Source organism: Schistocerca gregaria, chromosome 3 (assembly GCF_023897955.1).
Source record: "Schistocerca gregaria isolate iqSchGreg1 chromosome 3, iqSchGreg1.2, whole genome shotgun sequence".
Classification (NCBI taxonomy): domain Eukaryota; kingdom Metazoa; phylum Arthropoda; class Insecta; order Orthoptera; family Acrididae; genus Schistocerca; species Schistocerca gregaria.
This window is the reverse complement of record NC_064922.1, coordinates 578,538,172-578,555,414: the sequence shown is the minus strand read 5'-3', so window position 1 is coordinate 578,555,414 and position 17,243 is coordinate 578,538,172.

Genomic DNA, 17,243 nt, shown 5'->3' with positions numbered 1-17,243 from the left:
GCATGGACGTCTAGAGCCTCGTCCATAGTGTGAGAATGGTCACGGGACCACTGATACCAGAATCATCACACAGCTAACGCAGATCGGCCATCCTGTGTGGAAATTCTCAGAAAAGACCATCCCGCCGCTAGGAAGATCACGGTTTGATCCCTTTCAGACTCGCTCAGTTGGCTGTAGGAAACACGGGTGTGGCTCTGCGGCATTGTTGCCTACTTGCTTCACACGTTGGCATCACACTGAGCCTTCTGGCTATATCATTTGCTATCAAAGGGTATCAAACGTGGCGCTCTTTTGGCAGACGACTTTGAAACCCTTATTTGTACATCTACTATCTCCAAGGTGGTATATGCCGTCATCGGTTAGAAATCCATGTCGTCTTTCCAGGCGTCTACCTTATTTTTCATTTTTATTTTTTTTATTTTTTGCTGCAGTGCATTTGACATTAAGTTAAAGTTTTCATTCAAAAGAAACATTGTCGGAAAAATTTCAAAGCCCATAATTTCCCGTCAGCGAGCCAAAGGGTGTTCTGGTGATTAGCTGACTTCCGTGCAGTAAGTCCCAATTTTGTAATTAGCTGTCAGCTACACGTGTAGGATATTTGGCTATGAGGCCCATCAGTGTTCTGAATATCGTTGGGGTATAATAAGGGGAAAGGATTAGTAGGGTCTATACTGTACTATGCCACTTTGATCTGTGTAGAGGCCACGTGGAATGGCCGCGCGGTTTGAGGCGTCATGTCACGGACTGCGCGGCATTCCCGCCGGAGGTTCGAGTCCTCCCTCGGACGTGTGTGTGTGTTGTTCTTAGCATAAGTTAGTTTAAATTAGTTTAAGTAGTGTTTAAGTCTGGGGACCGATTACCCAAGCTGTTTGGTCCCTTAGAAATTCACACACATTTGAACATTTTTTTCTACACTCCTGGAAATTGAAATAAGAACACCGTGAATTCATTGTCCCAGGAAGGGGAAACTTTATTGACACATTCCTGGGGTCAGATACATCATATGATCACACTGACAGAACCACAGGCACATAGACACAGGCAACACAGCATGCACAATGTCGGCACTAGTACAGTGTATATCCACCTTTCGCAGCAATGCAGGCTGCTATTCTCCCATGGAGACGATCGTAGAGATACTGGATGTAGTCCTGTGGAACGGCTTGCCATGCCATTTCCACCTGGCGCCTCAGTTGGACCAGCGTTCGTGCTGGACGTGCAGACCGCGTGAGACGACGCTTCATCCAGTCCCAAACATGCTCAATGGGGTACAGATCCGGAGATCTTGCTGGCCAGGGTAGTTGACTTACACCTTCTAGAGCACGTTGGGTGGCACGGGATACATGCGCACGTGCATTGTCCTGTTGGAACAGCAAGTTCCCTTGCCGGTCTAGGAATGGTAGAACGATGGGTTCGATGACGGTTTGGATGTACCGTGCACTATTCAGTGTCCCCTAGACGATCACCAGAGGTGTACGGCCAGTGTAGGAGATCGCCCCCCACACCATGATGCCGGGTGTTGGCCCTGTGTGCCTCGGTCGTATGCAGTCCTGATTGTGGCGCTCACCTGCACGGCGCCAAACACGCATACGACCATCATTGGCACCAAGGCAGAAGCGACTCTCATCGCTGAAGACGACACGTCTCCATTCGTCCCTCCATTCACGCCTGTCGCGACACCACTGGAGGCGGGCTGCACGATGTTGGGGCGTGAGCGGAAGACGGCCTTACGGTGTGCGGGACCGTAGCCCAGCTTCATGGAGACGGTTGCGAATGGTCCTCGCCGATACCCCAGGAGCAACAGTGTCCCTAATTTGCTGGGAAGTGGCGGTGCGGTCCCCTACGGCACTGTGTAGAATCCTACGGTCTTGGCGTGCATCCGTGCGTCGCTGCAGTCCGGTCCCAGGTCGACGGGCACGTGCACCTTCCGCCGACCACTGGCGACAACATAGATGTACTGTGGAGACCTCACGCCCCACTTGTTGAGCAATTCGGCGGTACGTCCACCCGGCCTCCCGCATGCCCACTATACGCCCTCGCTCAAAGTCCGTCAACTGCATATACGGTTCACGTCCACGCTGTCGCGGCATGCTACCAGTGTTAAAGACTGCGATGGAGCTCCGTATGCCACGGCAAACTGGCTGACACTGACGGCGGCGGTGCACAAATGTTGCGCAGCTAGCGCCATTCGACGACCAACACCGCGGTTCCTGGTGTGTCCGCAGTGCCGTGCGTGTGATCATTGCTTGAACAGCCCTCTCGCAGTGTCCGGAGCAAGTATGATGGGTCTGACACACCGGTGTCAATGTGTTCTTTTTTCCATTTCCAGGAGTGTATGAAGAGTGGCGAGGCGAGGCGTGATTAATCTGTATACTGATAAAAGCCTTGTCTTCAAGACTAGACGTACTTCGCCCCAGTACAAATATAAACCATTAAATTGTAGTCCAAGATGTTTAATCGTGTGAATGTAATAGGTTGAAATGGCTCTGAGCACTATGGGACTTAACTTCTAAGGTCATTAGTCCCTTACAACTTAGAACTACGTACACCTAACTAACCTAAGGACATGACACACATGCATTCCCGAGGCAGGATTTGAACCTGCGACCGGAGCAGTCGCGCGGTTCCAGACTGTAGCGCCTAGAACCGCTCGGGAACACCGGCCGGCAATGTAATAGGGATTGTGCATAATCTACATATTCAACTAAAACAGAAGTACACATGTTACAGGTCCCTATTATATCCTACACACTTAGTCAATGCTACACTCGTCAATAGTATTTCAATGCGTTGATATGGTGAATTGTCAGCACACTTTAGTATTGGTACTTTTCGTTACAGTAATTAGGCTTTCATTAAATCTTGTGCACGCTGCACGTTACCAGAAACATAAATACCCATGTTCAATGAGCCGTAACGTGCGTTGCTATTGGCAACAGTTCAATAACTCCACGTAAAACTTCGTACGTTACAACCCGTAACAATTTAAATGATTAAAACCTCTTAATGATAGCAAATAGGTTTATAACGCGAAATAACTATAACTATCACTGGGTATTTACGTTATTCACGCTAACGATACATATAGTTTATTACGCCAAAATCTTTCAATCACTACTGTAACACAAGATATCTAAAAAGGCATAATGAATGTTTACCGTGACTAACGTTTCATTTACTTACGGTAAATCTCAATTTGGTTCACCCATGTCTAGTTACATTTCATAATCCGTTTCTTATTACGTTAATTCCGAACGTAGCAATAAAAGTTACAACATCACCGAAGACCAGCAATATAGTTATAGCTCTGTCTGTGCTACTATTAATTCTCTTACGACCTGTAAAAGTTATTTCTTATTGTCGCTTTTCCTTATTTCTTTCTCTTTATCTCTGGAAAACTGACTTTTAACTACTTTGCATCACTCTAGTTGTAATTATTCATGCCACTTGCGTATCTTCTACTGGGGACCTGTTCGTTCCACTGTAAAGTTAGACACCGAACTCAGAATCAATTCTAGCTTTTCTTTATTGAAGTAAGCATCTCATAGACAACTTTATTGTGAACGAGCGGCATTCAAAAAATGAGAGCCCCACCCACGCAAATCGAGACAGGACAGACAAAACAAAATCATAAACAAAAAACCCACGTGCCACCAGTAATTTTGTACTGATTTTAATACACCAATCAAGGCCCATCAACTTCAGGTGTTGGCAAGCAGTCCTTAAGCTATATTTACCTCTCGCACCCTACCAAGCAATTAACTGAATATCGTCGAATAATATTAATTTTTTTCGCTAGGGTACTAAGTCCAACTTGAAAGATTAGGGCCACAAAATTTACGGTCAACAAAATTACGTCCTCTTTTACATAACTAGTGCAGATCATCGTTCCTGGCTTTATAAAATACAATTTGAGACTTAAACTCAATGGTACACAAAATCACACTTATTACGTCACTAATCTTGTAGAGCGTACTCAAAATATACACCAATATAAACAACTACATCAGAGTGGGCGTCCAAAATCACACAAATACCGCAATCTCTCAGTTATACAGCGTGCGTGAATACAACATCCACCAACTTAAATCACAACGACTTGTAGAGTGTTGTGAACTCCACGAATAGCACGGAGCACACACTAAGTCCAGCCCAATAACTAACATTTCTAACGTCTACTTCTTCAAATATGGAATATAGTTTCACCAAAATTCGAGCGTAACATTACAACAGCACGCTTCTAATAAACTTTATCCACGCTGTTTCAGTATCAGTTAACTAATTTCTCCACATACACGATCCTAGAGAAGATCTCTCCAGTGCCACGACCCAACATAAACTCAAATCAGTTACCTTAACGTACCCTACTTTCTCTCGCGGATCAATATAAAATGAAGCAGATGCACTGCTAAACAGTCTAACAACTCGGTCACACCAAGTTCTGATCTACAGCACAGACAGAATACTAACTCAATATTTCAATAAAACTTCTTGATGATGTTCACATAAAATTTATTTGTCTCGATACCACCTATATCCGCGATATATTGTGTTTCCCAGTGACTGTTATACACGATAATTAATTAGAGCTTGTACCTCTTGTACCTGATAGCTCCAGCGTAGGCTTGCGTAGCAAGACTCAAATGGAGACTGAACTTATAAATCCCAAAAAACATAGGGGAACCAGTTTACACAGTTAATTCACAATTCCATTGGTTTTAACAATTAAATGTAAGTTCTTCGGTGGCCTTCATCTCGTTGAATAGCGGCCAGCTCGATGTAATGATATCCCTGGCTCGGACAGCTGATGAGCACTTGATGTTGTTCACATAAAATTTATTAGTCTCGATACCACCCATATCCGCGATCTATTGTGTTTCCCAGTGACTGTTATACACGCTCAACTGTCAGATGATGTTCCCTATAGCTTGCTCGTTATGTGAAGTGAGATCAAAAACTCGCTTTTCTACAGCAGTTGCACAAGCAGAGACTTTAATTACAGAACATACATACATTTGTAATCATTCATCATGTTTTTAATACTTGCCAACCGGTAAGTTAATTCGTTGAAGTGCATAAAAGTCTGTGGCAGCACCCAAAAACTTTTGTCCCGTCATAAGTTCGTTCACGGTTGTGAATTCTTGGTGTGTAATGTTTTGCTGTGGTATTGTTTGATGGAGGTTACAGAAATGCCATAACACAAGGAGCAACTGTGCAGGAGGCTACTAAAGCCCTCCAGAAACAAGTAAGTAACTGTGTTGGAGAAATCTAACAACGTGTTGCAAACACTGGTAGCCGATCAGCAAGTGCTGGACGGGTGCAGGCATTCCGAGCTTGTAGAGATTATAACTGTGTTTCCTCTACCCTTTCGTGCCACAAATTCTGTTATAGCTAATTTAGTGACTCCTTTTGCCGGTAAGCAGTATTTGTCAATGTTCTGAAGGCTGCCGCAACATTAAGGCATTGATCGGATGAAACACTTTTAAATATTACCAAACTGCCATCCGTTTGGCGAAGCCAAGTCAAAGGATTGAGATAGGCATAGACATTTAAACAGTTATAGAAATCGGGAGATAAATGTGAATACTTATGAACTGACAGAATTCAAAGGATTTATAAGGGGACTGCCAGCGTATGTATAAGAAGGCGGGGAAGGAAATCGAACGTGCCCTGTCAAAGGAATCATCCCGACATTTGCCAGGAGTGATTTAGGGAGAACCTAAGTCTGGGCGGTCGACCGTGGGTTCGATCCGTCGTCCTCCCGAATTCGAGCCCAGTGTACTAACCACTACGCCATCTCGCTTGGTTCGGCAGTCGCAATGTCAAGAAAGTCGGTTAGAGGTCCATCGGGGGCGTGAATGTCACAGTAAGTCACAGCGTGATTGTCATCAAACTAAACTCATTAAATGCCAATAGGAATGCCTCAACTGCCAGATGATGTTCCCTATAACATGTAATACTGCGAAAGACAGTGCAGAGATAGAATATTGCTTGGTGGGCATATTTAACAGAATGGAACATCGATTTTTTAGTGAATGCAGAGGTTCATGTATCTGGAACTAGTCTGGTCCTTCTAATTAGGAGGAGGCTATGGACTCCGCGATATTTGGGGTGGGTAGCAATGATTTAACGTAGTAAGGGTTCGAAATCGCTAATTTTGGCACTGGAGCGAGAAATTTTCAGAAACGCATGGAAGAACTGCCACATGTAGGGATGGGATAATGCAAGATCCCAGAATTTGACTTTCTGGATGAACATCACCCAAAAATTGACAACTCACAATTCACCATTGAGCTCAGTGGAACGTTGTTTAAGCTGGGACCGAACACTGCAAGTATTACATTGCTACAAAGTTCACACGCCTTGGAGGTGGTACCGAATAAGCTGCAGATGCTTGAGCTATAGATTAAGTTGCATGATAAAGTGCCAAAAGGACAGGAACGTTAGTGTGGGTTAGTGTAGGGGTTGATCTCCTGAGTGAAATATTATATTTGTGGAGCTGATAACGAGCAATGAAGAGTTGGATGTGTCGCATTACTTTGTGCGTAGTATTATACAAACAGATGGAAATAAGATGATTGTGGAGAGCATAGATAATTTTGACGTGAACGATTTAAGTTTGCCAAGGGGTTACCGATTGCAAGTGATCAGTGTTGGCTCGTTTTCCGAGCTGTTATATCTTTCGTTACTATTACGATTCGTTTACGTGTCCACCAACGGATGGCGCTTCGGTCTTTTTGTAACTGGCTCTTTGGTTGAGGGGATTGGAGGCAGGTTGTCGACGGACGGTGCGGGGGAGAGAGATAGGAACGGATGACGAACGGTGAGCGTGCCGTTAGCGGGTCTGACGCGCTGTCGCTCTCCAAGCGGGTGGCCACCCGTATGGGGCCTTGTTGGTGTGACCGTCTAGTATATTGAGTCTAACATATTATATTGTAATTGTGTCAAATCTGGATTGGTGTGATGGAGAGCAGGGCGTGTGTTAGTTTATCTTATCTCCAGCGGGAGCTACTTCAGTATGTTTGACGTGGAAGGCAGGGGGGGGAAGGACGGGGGAGTGAGTGAGTTCCTGAACTTGGGGTTCGATTACGTGCCGTCTCGACCAGTCCGATCAACATTATCCTGTGCACAACTGGTGAGATAGGTGTCGCCATTTCTACCTGTTCTTCTGCCTTACAGGAACTCGATCGAAATCTTTGTTTCTTTAGAGGCAATAAACCAACCCGCAAAAGATTATTAAGAATACAAGCTCAACTTTGCTATTGGAATAATTGTTTGGCTGAGATGAGGGTCTCCTGCTTAGTCAGTCGCAGCAGGAGGCACTTGATAAATTATCGGCTGGGGCTCAGAAATTGTTAGTTTCATATAGTACCATAGGGTTGGAAGAGAAAGTCCGTGATAACCAGGCAGCAGTTTCGGCTCTGAAAATTTTGGATCACGTGACTGGACCTGGACATCCCTTGGAAACCAAAGCTCAAGTTGCCTCCACCTTCGCTAAATTGCCCAGTCCGATTGTGTCTCTACTAAAGGATGTAGCAGAGTTGTCAGTCGATCAGCTCTCTCAGGCAGAACATGTCTTGTGGCCCATTGTCCGTTTCCACCATCATACCGTTATCCTTAGTTTATTGTATCCACTAGCCCGTGAGTCCGCCAACGGCGTTGCCGCAGTAGTAACACCCGTTCCTGCCAGTTCACCGCAGTTAAGCGCTGTCGGGCTGGACTAGCTCTTGGATGGGTGACCTTCTGTCTGTCGTGCGCTGTTGGCAAGCTGGGTGAACTCAGCCTTTGTGAGGCAAACTGAGGAGCTACTTGATTGAGAAGTACCGGCTCCGGTCTCGGAAACTGACATACTGACAGGAGAGTGGTATGCTGACCACATGCCCCTCCACATCCGGATCCAGTGACGCCTATGGGCTGAGGATGACACGGCGGCCGTTCAGTACCGTTGGGCCTTCATGGCCTGTTCGGGAGGAGAGGAGGAGCCCATGATTCCTAAAGTGATTTTATGGCAAAGGTCCTCGAGTCGGGGCAGTCTAATTGATCTGAGATGGCGTATTGTGGAAGAGAAACTGTTACCGTGTGTCCCCAGTAAATTAGAATGTACACATTATTGGCACGTTCAGGAATCAGACGAGGCTTTGCTTCCCCACGTAGAGCACATTCGCACGGAAATTGCTGCCCTACCGATGACCATTGGAGAACAGGATGCAATTTCTCCCATTTTAGAAGGGATGAGGCCCGAGGAGTAGCGTAATTTTTGGCAGCAAACCAGTTCAGAATTATACCTGTTAGTTGGTTCGATTGAAGCCTTAAGGTCTGCTGATGAAAAGTGTGGTAAGAATCCGGAATGGCGAGCTTTAAGTGTTCCCTCGATAATCACACTCATTTTGGTTTATTTGGGAGTGCCCAAGAAGGCGATGCTTTCGTTGTCGTTCCAACGATCATTTGGTGTGGGAATGTCCTGTTGGACATCCATCAAGATCTAGTAGCTGACGCCATCAGAAGAATTGGGGTTGGGAGGAGTTTGTCTGTCGCGCTAAACCTTGGATGTGAATTTTTACGGCAGTCAAGCCTGGTGCCCGACTATGGTCTTGATACCTTCGATTTTAAATTCTCTCCTTGAGAAGAGAAAGTGCCGTGTCAGTGCCATTCTGCCAGAGCAGAGAGACCCCGCCTTGTTTATATCTCTAGAAGATTGGTGGGCCCCGAACTTAAATTCTCTGTTTATGTGTGTGAGATACTGGCTGTCTTGTTCGCTCTCGACAAATTGAAATTTTAACACCGGGAGTTGGATCTCGAGACTAAGCCCTTAGTTGGGTCCTCGCTCGGCATTTTCAAGTGCACCAAATTAGAGGTTCTGATATCTTGGTTGCTGACACACTTACTCAGATGTTCAGAGAGGATAGTGAGCCAGTTCCTGCACGTCCTCCTGAGATATGGGCAGCATTCTTACAGAGGCAGTATTCTCAAGAGGTTCCTCAGTTCTTTAGTGAAAGGGTAAACAGTATCAAGACCCTGGTCAAGTGCCTATTGGTAAGCAACTTTTTGCGGGAGTTTCGGTCCAAGGTTTGCAGAAAGGCATTCTTTGCCGATAAGTAGGTAGGCCGCTACAACTTAGAGTTTTTTTGCTGACTGAGCTCGTTACTTCGACTTTCCATCAGTGTCATAGTTCATTGGCGGGAGGCCACTTAGGCAACCACGAAACAATTGCGAAGATTCGGCGCATTGTCACCTGGCCACACCTTCACAAGGATGCTAACAACTTAGTAGTGGAGTGTGAATGCTTTAAAATAGCTAAGACTAACCCCAATTCCCGCAAGGGCCTTCTTTGTTCGGAACACGAGCTACACCCGATGGATTAGTTGTTTATTGATTACGTGGGACCCGTACCCCACACCAAGGTCGGCATTCTGACTGTCGTGGACGTCTTCTCCAGTTTCCTTTGGCTTGTTTCTACTCGGACGGTGACCACCTTGCGGAAATATTTTCTATGTTTGGTCCTCCTTGGGCGCAAGTAAGTGCTCCTCCTTGGGCGCTAGTAAGTGCTAACGCGCTGGGCTTTGTTTCCACTGATTTTAAGCGTTTCTGCTTTGGCAGTGACATAAAGTACATCACCACCACCATTACCTGCGGTACTCCTTTGATGAGTAAACAGAAATCTAAAGGCCGCCCTTATAGTTTAGCAAGCATTTTCTCAAACCAAGTGCGATAGTTCCATCCCTGGATCAACCTTGCTTTTAATTCCATTACACGTACCTGAAGTGGCCCTAGCTACCCTAATGCTTGTCTAGCCTCTTAGTTCTCCCCTGTCCAACCTTTGGAATATTAAAGACCTTACACTGGGATCATTGACTCTTATGTCATTAGGCAGAATTGCGGATGGGCATAGAGAAACAATGAACTAGCCCACAATCGGCAGAGGAGACGTTGTACTCAGGGCAGGAGGCCCCTTCAGGGAAGGCTGGAGACAGGATCTTTGTGTAAAGCCTTTGCCCTGTTGGGAGTTTGGCAGGAGCTGGCTCTAATACTCTCGCCCCACGATTTGTAGGTCTTCGCAGAGTTTTGAGGTTACTCATCCCAGTAAATCCCCATGATGCGTAACCCATGAACCGAAAAAACGGAAAAACCATAAGCGTGTATATTAGTCAGGTTAAGAGCGCTAATTAACCTGCCCCCAGTGAGCCCTCCTCCCCTGGGGGGGGGGGGGGGTGTCAGTATGTAGAGGTTGAGCCGTATTGGCTAGCCTTTCGACCTGTTGTTTCTTTGCTTACTGACGTCTAACGTTTTCCTGTTACGCCACATGGTGGCGCTTCGATCTTCTTGTAGCTCTTTGATTAAAAGTGGTTGGCTAGCCGGTGTGGCCGAGCGGATCTAGGCGCTTCAGTTTGGAACCGCGCGACAGCTACGGTCGCAGGTTCGAATCCTTCCTCGGGCAAGGTCGTGTGTGATGTCCTTAAGTTAGTTAGGTTTAAGTAGTTCTAATTTCTAGGGGACTTATGACCTCAGACGTTAAGTCCCATAGTTCTCAGATCCATTTGGACCATTTTTTTTCTACTCACCTCGAATCTGTCAACTCCCGTTTTAGTGATGGGAAATATTGAGGTTTCTTTACCAAATTTTTGAGTGTACGAAGCATAATATTCGATGAATTTATTTCTTTGTCAAAGTGATGTGCATGATTTGTTTTTCAAAACGTTTTATTAGTATTTGCTGGTGTACTGATCGCCTTGCATGGCTTAAAATCTCTTACCGCTTTAGACTTTCGACTTTCCTGAAACACCGTCAGAACACACACACACAAAAAAAGAAACCAGTAAAGACAAGATGTCAAATTAATGAAATATAAAGTTCAAGACAAAGAGAAAATAAAAATACCATGCTTCTGAAACAGAACCAACTGTTTATGTTAACCTGTTATTCACAACAATTTATAAAAATTCTGTTAATTGCTTTACATTTGCCATTTTTATTAGAAGTTTCTTGGGATAAATTTTAAGTTTCAATATTTTGTGCCTGTTATCCCCCTTTTTGTAACCAGATGTTCTTATTATTATTTTCCGTCTTCAAAGATCGTTAAACACATTTGTAGACTCAGGAAATATAATCATCATTTCACTTCCTCCTCTGTTCACATTAATCTTGTACTTTTATATCATGCGAAGATAGAATTTTAAAAATCTGACGTTTCTCTTTGACCACAATCAGTAGACGCATCTAGAAATATTTGAAATCGTGTCTCCTTTATTCATCATATAATAATTTTTTTCTCAAAGTTTTCGTGGTTTTTTTGTAGCTCCATGACTTCTACAACACTGAAATTGTAAACATGAAACTTTTTCTCCATTCGTTGGGGAAAGAGTGAGTTGACAATGGGTGTAGAAAATATGTTGAAATAATCTCTTTTCCTTCAATTTTTATATCTGTCGTCATGTATATAAGCATAGACCTGTTAAAATTTTGTGATTGTATACTCTTTGAGTGTCATTTTTCCATGACAATTTTGTTCTTGTAAATTTACGTGTTCTAATGTTTCGTGAAATGTTTTCTACGTTTTGCACAATATTTCTTTTTTTAAGAAAGATTTTTACCATTTGTTTCCACATTCTCATACCTCCAATTTTTATGATTATGTGTTCCTTTAGAATTTCCTTGAAATGTCAGAGTCACCTCTTTATATTTATTTGCCTTATGTAAATTTTGTCTAGTGGCAAAAATCATCTAATTTCTTCTGATTACTTCGTTGTGAATATCCTTTTCGTTATTATTATAAACACCCTCTACACACAGTATTATTGTGCAATAATAATGTATTTAAGAATGTTGATGATAAAGACGCTACTGTTGTGATAATTGCTCTACTTTGTTGCAAGCATACAAAAAGATTGAAAAATTGGTTCAAGGAGCGTCGAAAATCAAACAGGAAAACTTGTTGGGGGAATGAACGAAGAAAAAAGATTATCATCATAATGTTTTATGAGGTGATGGTCCAGCACTTGATCCATTGCTGCAGCTGCATATCCATATACACAGGCACTTGCCACCCCTTCCTCCTCACTCGGAATCTTGAGTAGTGAGGTTTCATTCACTATTAACTTCTCATACACCTCCAGAACGAACTTCCTGTGATTTCAGTAACCCTCTCATTTCACCAAATGTTGCACTAACTGTCAGCTCTCAGTGAGACAATACTAAGGCTTTAGCATTTGCTCTATAATTGTTCGTAATTTGGTTATAAATATCAAGGTAAGCTAATATATAACAAATACTAAGAGATAATAATTAATTATCGGGGTCAGTAGTTTAATGGTTGTAGCATAACAAGTCTCGAAACAGACCAATACATTCATAAAAAAAGGGCAATTTTATAGGCTTTCCCCTTCCCTCCCCCCTCCACGACCCTACTCGTACATAAGTTTCTGCTGACACGTGTATTTCCATGATCAAAAAACCAAATATCACAACAAGGGACCAATTCCACCAAGTCAGCGCTTGTCTGTTACGCGAGGATACCTTGTCATTGGCAACTCTTTCTAAGACCTGAAATTTACCTGTGTAATTTCTCGTTAAATTATTTGAGGATTAGTTACGGGAAAAAATGGTTCAAATGGCTCTGAGCACTATGGCACTTAATTTCTAAGGTCATCAGTGCCCTAGAACGTGGAACTAATTAAACCTAACTAACCTAAGGACATAACACAATCCATGCCCGAGGCAGGATTCGAACCTGCGACCGCAGCAGTCACGCGGTTCCAGACTGTAGCGCGTAGGGCCGCTCGGCCACCCATGCCGGCTTAGTTACAGAAACGTGTCATGCAATACTTTAAAGAATTATATTCTCTTAGGTAATGTAGACAAACATATAAATTTCTGCATCTGCCCAAATCACCAATTTACGTTAATTAATTTATGAAAAATCTTCCCTTGTTGCAGTTCCCCGTATTTTCTGAGCAAGTAATCATACGATTCATTCCTAATATCATTGTTTTGTACATCCCACAATGCTGGTAATGATTTATATATTTCGATGCACTCTAATAATATCGCTCTTCCATATTGTTTTCAACTCATTTGCTACACAACAACAACAACGAACATCGAAGCAAAAGATATCCAGAGTCTGTAGCAAGCGAAAGACTGATATGGACATTGTCAATACTGTCCAAGGACGCACAGTATTTCCAGAGAGCGCAGTACGAGTAATTTCAGAAGTTTTTGAAGTTATTGTTGTTGTTGTTGTTGTGATGCAGCTCTCCATGCTACTATATCCTGTGGCAGCCTCTTCATCTCCGAGTTACTACTACAATCTGTTTAGTGTATTCATCTCTTGGTCTCTCTCTATGATTTATACCCTCCACACTTTCTCCAGTACTAAACTGGTGATCCCTTGATGCCTCAGAATATGTCCTACCAACCGATCCCTTCTTCTAATGAAGTTGTGCCACAAATTTCTCTTCTCTCCAATTCTATTCAATACCTCCTCATTAGTTATGTGATCTACCCATCTAATCTTCAGCAATCTTCTGTAGCACCACATTTCGAAATCTTCTAATCTCTTCTTGTCTAAACTATTTATCGTCCACGGTTCACTTCCATATATGGCTACACTCCATACAAATACTTTTAGGAACGACTTCCTGACACTTAAATCTATACTCGATGTTAATAAATTCCTCTTTTTCGGAAACGCTTTCCTTGCCATTGCCAGTCTACATTTTATATCCTCTCTACTTCGACCATCATCAGTTACTTTGCTCCTCAAATAGCAAAACTCCTTTACCACTTTAAGTGTCACATTTCCTAATCTAATTCCCTCAGCATCACCCGACTTAATTCGACTACATTCCATTATCCTCGTTTTGCTTTCGTTGATGTTCGTCTTATATCCTCCTTTCAAGACACTGTCCATTCCGTTCAACTGCTCTTCCAAGTCCTTTGCTGTCAATGTCATTGGCAAACGTCAAAGTTTTTATTTCTTCTCAATGGATTTTATTTCCTACTCCAAATTTTTCTTTTGTTTCCTTTACTGTTTGCTCAATATACAGACAGATTGAATAACATCAGGGATAGGCTACAACCCCGTCTCACTCCCTTCTCAACCACTGATTACATTTCATACCCCTCAACTCTTATAGCTGCCATCTGGTTTCTGTACAAATTGTTAACAGTCTTCCGCTTAATAAATTCTACCAGGCGTCTTCATCATTAATTCCTTATGCCTTATTCACCTAATGCTTTTCCTTCTCTTTCTTTTTCTAGGAGCAAATTATCGAATTAAGTGATGTGAATAACAAGGAGATGTATCTAAGTCTTGCACGACTTTAAGATGTATCTAAAATGTTTGTGAGTAAATTCTGAAGATTCTAATACGTCCAGGTGTATCTCGGATTTTCCGGACCAGCTTCATTTAAGCTGTGAACAATGAAGAGAATCTAGTTTTTACACAGAGATACATCTAGAGTATTTATAAAAGGATAGTGCTGCATGATAACTCGCAAGCATCGTCCGTCAGTGTGCGACAGGCGTGTTTCTGCCAATGAGACACGAGAAAATAGATTAGGACGGATGATAGTATATGTAAAGGGCTGTTACGATCTGAAACTGAAACTGAAAATGTGGACCTTTTAATTGAGGAATTTGTGTCAGTACGTGATGAATCTCATAGAGGAGCCTTGATTTCCCGAGAATGGATGGAGATGCTTCTTCGTTCTGCGGATGATCTTGAATTCCACAGTGGTGTCGACGAGGATTCTGGAGCTGACCGGAAAACAGCAAGTAAAACAGTAATCGGTGTTATTTATGAAACAGCTTAAAAAGCTTGCGACTGGATTCGATTACCGTCTACAATGCAGAAATTTAATAAAGCTAAGCAAGAATGGCAAAACATATTTTGAATGCCATCTGTTATAGGTGCTGCGGATTGCACCCAAGTAGGAATTAGAAAATCAGCATTACATGTGTCGCAAAAATTATGCCATTATTAATGTGCAATCCGCCACAGATGCTGGTGAGAAATTTACTTGTATAAGTGCAGAATGACCTGGTAGCGTGCATGATGCTAGAAGATGGAGACGCAGCCCAGTTAGAAACATGATTTCGGCGAAGGGAAAGCTGGTAAAAGTGTCCATCACGGGAAAAATGGCTACTAGGGTCGCGAGAGCGACTAAGTGCCGTCATCATCCGGAAAATGCCTCAACTTATTCACCCTGGATAGTCCAGTCACTCTGTGAACCTTAACACGTCTTCCGTGCTGCTCCTCAGAGTTACAATAACTTTTTCGATTTTAGTTATCCTGATATGGGAAAGTGGTCCGTTTGCGTATTTATTAATGATTCGGATTGTCAGTTATGTCTTTTCAAATTCTGTTCATAATGTCGTATCTTGACTCGTTCATACTTTAGTTACAGGAAGCTCGGACGTGCTATTACAGGATAAATGGCTTTGTATAAAGGCAGCGGCTTCTGGCCACTTTATTCAGGGGCAAAACGTAAGAGCAGCTACCGAAAGAGGGCTCTGTGGCAATACGTACAGCAAATCCTTATAACAGTGACCTAGAAGTGACAAAGGAAGAAAGAGAAGAATAAAAAGGAGGAATACCGGAAAATAGCCCAAGAGAAGAAAGGTAACATAATGAAAATAGCAAAAACCAGGGAACCGAGACCAACAAGAAACCACCTTGACGACAACGACGAAGACACAATGTGAACCTAGTGCGTAGAAAAATATCCTAATTCAAGGCCAGAAGAGCAGTGGATAAATGCCACTTGTGCTGTCTCTAAGTTCACGAATCCTGCATAGGAGATGAGGAACAAAGTTTGAGTTTTATTTTTGAAAAATGTAATTTGAATCATGTTTCACAATAAAATATATTTAGTTTGTAGTTAAAACAGTTTTTTATCCCTTATTTTTGTGTTTAAAGCGAAGTGGTCACTTTGCTCGAACAAGTCGGGCAAAGTGACCGTTCTGCGGCTTTGTGAAAATTAAATTGTTTAAAGTAATTAGTTTGATCTCAAGATGATTAAACTGTTCTATATTATACTTGTACTTCAGTAGTTGTGTGTTATAATCACTGATTTCTGTGTATTTTCTTCTACTGCTGATCAACTTAATAAATAAGAATTTCTTAGCTTGGTCACTGTTCCCGACTTTCCCCTACAACGGGGATAATTGCTTACTTGGTGATGCAGGGTAAGCGTGGTTAGTCACTTCATTTAAGTCAGCAAGAAATGCTGATCAGCGATGACTGAGTTTGCTCCAAACTACAGAAAAAGCGATAGTGGAGAGAGAGCCTATCGTCAGTTGAATCAACTCAAGTTGGAAAGCACTAGAAGCAAGATTCGTGGTGAACGGAAGTGGCAGCAAATGCTCGTATTTACTTTACTTGGTTCAATAGGTGTACTATTCAAACGTAATAAACAACATATAATGAATGTATCTGTAGATAAAAGTCACATAATTACAAGAGAAAGAAAAATGTACAATTTTTAGCTATTTCTTTTGGACAATAAGAAAGTGCATGGTAATACCAAACGTTTACCAATACAATATTTATGTTTCATGCTAACAATCCGTTTGAGTAGATTTGTCGTCTGCTGTTTTCTCGAGGTTTTTATTTTCGTTTTCTGTTTGAGGGATCTGTAATTCCAAATGTTTCAGAAACTTAAGCCTCTGAAGTAGCGGTAAAGAGAAGTCTTTTGTTTCTGGCCACTTTGTGAAGGGGGAAAACGTAACAGCAGCTACCGAAGAGGGCTCCGCGGCAATACGTACAGCAAATTCTTACAACAGGGACACAGAAGCAACAAAGGAAGAAAGAGAAGAAAAAGCATGAGCTGCAAGGGCATTCACTCGAGGTCAGATGTTTGTTGATGTTGTCGGTATTGTGGTCGCAGAAGTGCTATTTCCCTCTGATTTTCATTTTTATCGCAGTCTTTAGCAGTGTACGATACGTTCTTCACGCCAACCCTAGTAACTCCTGGAAGCTTTCTACAAACAGGGTTTTCTACCTAGAAGAGCAATACCAATAAATTATATTTCCAAACTTTACGTTAAACCGGTTTATTTACTGTTTCCTTCATACAGTTCTCCTTTTTTTTACTCTTAATATTAGTGAATGTTTTGTTAATTAGTGGAACACTGTTATGTTTTATGTGTATGGTGTATCTTGACAGCCGTAAAGAGTGAAACTTCCATGAGTTGCAAACGTCAGCTGTGTACGGGACGTTGAAAGGATCAATGGGGAGAGTTGA